We start from the raw sequence: 5,247 nt of genomic DNA on the forward strand, positions 1-5,247 counted from the left end.
AATGCCAAAACTTATTTGGGGCGGTTTTGATAAAATTGTTTAAAGTGCTGCGGCAGAAATTTTTTTCGAGCATTTTTTTTATTCCTAAGTGACTTTGTTATTTCCCGGATCCACGGTTGGTAAGCTGGGGCAGCTCGTAACTTGTCAGATTTGCGTAGCGTTTTTTTTTGCGCTTCGTATGTATTATTTCACGCGTGATCCAATGATTTTGCTTACGGATGACGTTTTTTGTTGAGGGTAATAAACTGCCAATGCAATGCCCAATAAGAGTTTTGAATTGAAGTCAGGCCTCATCTATGCTACATTGTTCATTGGTGCAGATATCATAGAAATCTGGAAATTCGTGAGCAAGGTATGTAAGTATGGCTGCGTCATCTGTTCTATTGAAGACAAGTACACTTTTAAATGGACGATGAGAGCGGATGACATTCGGTAAGGGCAAGGTGCACACAACCAGTTCATGGTCAGAAAAGCCTTCATGTGTATGAATATCAATTGTTCCTCGGAGGAAGTGGTCTTTGACACATATTAGGTCGAGAATTATTCTGGACGCTTCCTGGATGCGAGTGGGCGTGGAAACAAGCTGACGTAGATTAAATGTGAATAAAAAAATCAAGCATTATGGAGCTTGCCACAATTCCTGAACCCAGAGAGCTACAGGCAATTTCTGGAAAGTTAACATCTCCTGCCATTATTATCCTGCTGCCAGACGTGTGCTTTAACATGTAATCAAACAAGGGATCTAGGTAGGAGTTTTCTGTCTTTGGTGGCCGATAAACAGCGCCAACGTGCGCGGTACCATTTGTCAGATAAATCTTACACCAGACTGCTTCAACAGTTGGAACGTCTGGCATGACTGAATATTTTATCTCACCTTTAATAAGGAGAGCGACGCCCTCTCCTTTGAATTTTCTGTCTTTTCTTACAATTGTGTAGCGTGGCGGTACAATTTCACGGTCTGAAATGTTTTTGTGTAACCATGTCTCTGTAACTGCGACAATATCGGGTTTGAAAACCAGCACAATAGCTTCAAGTTGAGTACAGTTAATGACGTTGACTCCTGGTGAATCGCTTTCCAGTGTTGCTTTGGTCTTCGTTCTTTGGCTCAACTGCAACAATATCACTGCACTCACTATCCCATGCGAAGAGCTGACCATTTATATTTACTCTGTCATATACCAGACAGACCTTTTCTTTCAAATCACGATGTTTTTTGTGCGGTCCCATACATTTTTCCTAACATTCCATAGAGCAAGCGAGAAATCTTCTCCAATGGATTAACCGGAATTTTTTAGTTTAGAACATTGTTTAAGAATGCTCCGTTGGTCTCGGTAGTCAAGAAACTTTATGATTATCGGCCTAGGTCTAGTTTCGTTGTCTTTACTTGGTCTGCCCACGCTATCAATTCTTTCAATGTCTGTCTTTGTAATTTCAAGTAAATCCTCAAAGGCTGTTTTCATGACAGTTTATTGCAAAGTGTCTGAAATTTCATCCTCCTGCTCCTTAATACCATAAATGATTAGATTAGGGCGATGGCTTCAGTTCTCAAGCTCATCAATTTTGCTGGTCATGGTAGGAAGGTTACGTTCTAATTACGTGACTTCGCTGGCGCACACCGTGACTTCTTTTTCAAGCCCACTAATTTTTTCGAGCTTGTTTTCGATTGCAATAAGCTTGTGGTTGGTTACAGCTTTGCCTTTCTTAATTTCCTGAATGTCTTCAGCAATTATCTTTAGCTGTTCAGCAATCGTTTGGTCAGTGGGGCCGGGATTTTCTTCAATATCACCGCCAAGCAAAAGCAGATATTGGAACGACACAATCAGATTAAAGAGAAATTCACAAAGCGGCTGTGGGCACGGCAGCAACAGTAAGCAGATATTGTTACTTCTAAATGATTTCCCGTAGCGTTTGCTCACCTGTGCGAAAAATGCGAACGGGTTTGTTACGCTCATCTTAGCGCTGCCGCCGCGCCCACTGCGGAAGGATCCGGCGAAGCCGCATTTTATACTGCATGGTCCTGATGTCCGTGTCGATGCGTTTGTGGTTTCCTTTGATAGCCGCGTGTTGCCATACGAGATATCATAGTCGCGCTGGTGAAAGGTGCCAGGTCGAAACGCTTGGATCCTTTCATCGCCTCCAGTACTCCGACGAATGGTCACCGACGCTTGACATGCCGATGGCGGTGCCTCTGGTAGGAGCAGCAATCCAAGAAAAACCTGTACGAAAAATGTGAACGGGTTTGTGACGCTCATCTTGGCGTTGCCGCCGCCAAGATGAGAAACTGCAAGAGAAACTGAGGAGAAACGGCAAAACAAGCATTGTTTCAAGTTTGACACTTTCCTGCATCAAGAGAACTTGAAAGTTGTTTGGCGCTGCCTTCTATATACATGCTACGCAGTATATAGTGGTCGCCGTTCAAAAAGTCAAAATCTACGTATGTGGAAGCCTTCAGAAGGAAAGGGAGTGTGTATTGCGAGTGTTGTTGCCCGTATTTAAGGCGTCCTATTGGCACTATCCAGTTTTGAGATTATCTGACAGGGTAACTTCTTGTTTTCTCTTGCAAAGTTGGCAACCAATAAATATAAATCATGACACTTTTAATTTATATATTGAAACAAGTGTTTAAATGGAATTAATATAGCACTATGATTGGGATCACACGGGCTTCAAGAAAGAGGACTTTGCTGGATGACTCAAAGTGACCGAGTAAGGCGTAGCGAAGAACCCTTTATTGCAAGCTGTGAATTTTACGCATACAGCAATTCATTGCATTTCCCTAACAACTGACAATAATGTATCTCATAATAATGAAGTGTGTTGTAAAGAACTAGAGTGAGTGATTTGGTAAGAATGCGTCTTGCGCAACTATTATGCCAGCTGCTCTAGCGAACTGTTTGATAAATTTGATTACATGGCGTTGCCATGGCATTGTTGAAGAAAAGATTGCTCGAAGGCCTATAAAATGATTGACTGTTTCTATAGGTTTAGGGTTAAATATAATGCAATCGTGAATGGAAACCAAAGTGTGTTCCGGCCGAAATATCACTGCTTTTATCTAGATTTCATTCACCCACATATCGTTAGATTTTGAACGCTTCTCCAGTATAATTATCGTTGTATTGCATGATAATATTACATACTTAATGTCTTATGCAGAAATAAAATATATACTGTCGTCAGCATACATAATAAATTTGGCATTCCTGTTAATATTGACAATATTGATACGATGTGGCAAGCCAAGGAGCAGAAAGACATGATGACCCATGAAACATGATTTTAATAGGTGCGAGCCTAGCACGAGCACTCTGTCCCGTGCCACAGCCCGCTTCTTCGTCATCTGCTTCGTAACATTAGCCGGGGCCACAGAACGACCGTCTCGATCGATTATGTGAGTCCTGAAGCATGAGCTGACGGCGAGGATGGTCAGAAAGGACAGAATGAGATGAAAACTTGCCAACACGATGGATGAGATGGTCTGATGAAGCGTTACCCCCGGAGCTTCAGGGCCAGCGGCCAGTAGCCCAGGGCCGAAGGTCAAGGTTTATGGACTCGCCGGACAGCTTGGGCGGGGGTGCCCTCTTGGTTCTTGTCTTCGTCGGGTCATAACGGGTCTGGTCCTCCTCGCCGTGTCTTATGTTCGGGGCTGGAAACGGGGCGGGGGGAAAGCAGTTGGTCAGTTCTGGTCAAGTCGAGCTTGGCCGAGCCGGGCGGCGGAGTCCATGTCCCCTAGGCCGACGACGAAAGTCAAGGAGAAGGCGGCGTTCCTCCAGGGACCAGGATGACGATGTACCCTGCACCTCCTTCAAATGATACCAGGTGGCAAGCCAAGGAGCAGAACCACATGATAACCGATGAAATATGATTTTTATTGCATCGGGCCTAGCGCCAGTGCTCCGTCCCGCGCCACAGCCCGCTTCTTCGTCATCTGCTTTGTAACAATATACATGCATTATTTTATATACAAGACCTCCAGAGCACTGTCTTTTTTTCGCAGAAATGAGAAGAAATTGTAGTTTGATACTAGAGACCACCTGTTTAAAACTAACGTTAGACACTACGCTTGAATATAGTAGTTGTGAGTGCGACCCTTGGCTGCACACGGCCATTCACAGGTTGGAAATGATCCAGAATTTCGCTGTGCGGTTTGTGCATGGAACTCATTCAAGGAATTTCACTTTGTCAAGAGCAAAGGAAAACATGGGATGGCAACATGTGCAGCAGCGTATGAAATCACTGATGCTAAAATTTTCCCAACGAATATATCACAATTAGACTGGTATTAGTCGGGAGCATTATCTTTACAATTTCGTTTGCATCTCCTTGCGGCTTCATAATACTTACAAAAACGAATAAATAAGGTACAAAACAATCTCCTTTCGAGACATGCTTTTTCCCTGGAACAATTCACGAATGGAAATAACTACATCATGGTATTGCTGCCGTTACCTCCGCTCATATATTTTCTCCCCTTTTGCGAATTGTGCGTTGTAATTAGGCCCTTTCTTTGAATGGCTGCAAATTATGTTGCTTCCTTGCTGTTTTTGTTCATCATTTGATTTTTTTGCAGTTGTTTTCTGTTGCGTCCATACACCCGAGCCGTGTGATCATCTATGGTTGTATATTCCATTGCTTGCTTGTTTCGTTTTAATTCTTTTACTTCCTTTTTATGGATAGTGTTATTGTTTACCTGACCACACCCCCCTCCTATGGTAATGGCTCACGTTGGTGTGGGTTAAGTAATAAATCATTAAGAAAAAGTAAGTAAACAAAAATAAATAATGTCGCCTTGCTGTACACTCACGCTCAACATGCCGGAGTGACATGTTTCTCGCAGTTGTTAAAACAAAATTCTGCAACGCAGGCCAGTTTGAAAATGGCGATCTAATTGGCAGTGTAGAAAATGGCCGGTGGTACGTGCGTCAGGGATTGTCGCGTTTGATTAATGTTGCTTTGCGCTCCCAGCATGTGCGCGGGTTTTGAATGGAGCAAAAAATGGCCCGAGTGGCTCAGGCAAAATGGTCTGCCGACCGCAAGGTTGAAATCTGAGGGACGCTACGCCCAGCCTACTGCTTTTGATTGCCTCCGAAGTGGCCAGATTGCCTTATGAGACGGTGAAAAACGAAGAAATTATCCGAGTCAGTCGGCCACCAGCACCATAACGCTATGCACGCCGGACCGTCAACGGGCGACTGCACGCGAAAAAATCGAAAAAGTCAGTCTACAAGGTCAAACCTACAACGTGAC

General features: G+C 43.7%; 1 pseudogene; it reads right to left on the bottom strand.

Annotated features, from left to right (window-relative positions):
• Nucleotides 1-1,044: 1,044 nt before the first annotated feature.
• LOC149324773 (uncharacterized) lies at nucleotides 1,045-4,826 on the bottom strand (annotated as a pseudogene).
• Between the last annotated feature and the right edge of the window lie 421 nt (nucleotides 4,827-5,247).

This window comes from Amblyomma mixtum, unplaced genomic scaffold (genome assembly GCF_055824585.1).
Source record: "Amblyomma mixtum isolate Tamu unplaced genomic scaffold, ASM5582458v1 scaffold_18, whole genome shotgun sequence".
Lineage (NCBI taxonomy): Eukaryota > Metazoa > Arthropoda > Arachnida > Ixodida > Ixodidae > Amblyomma > Amblyomma mixtum.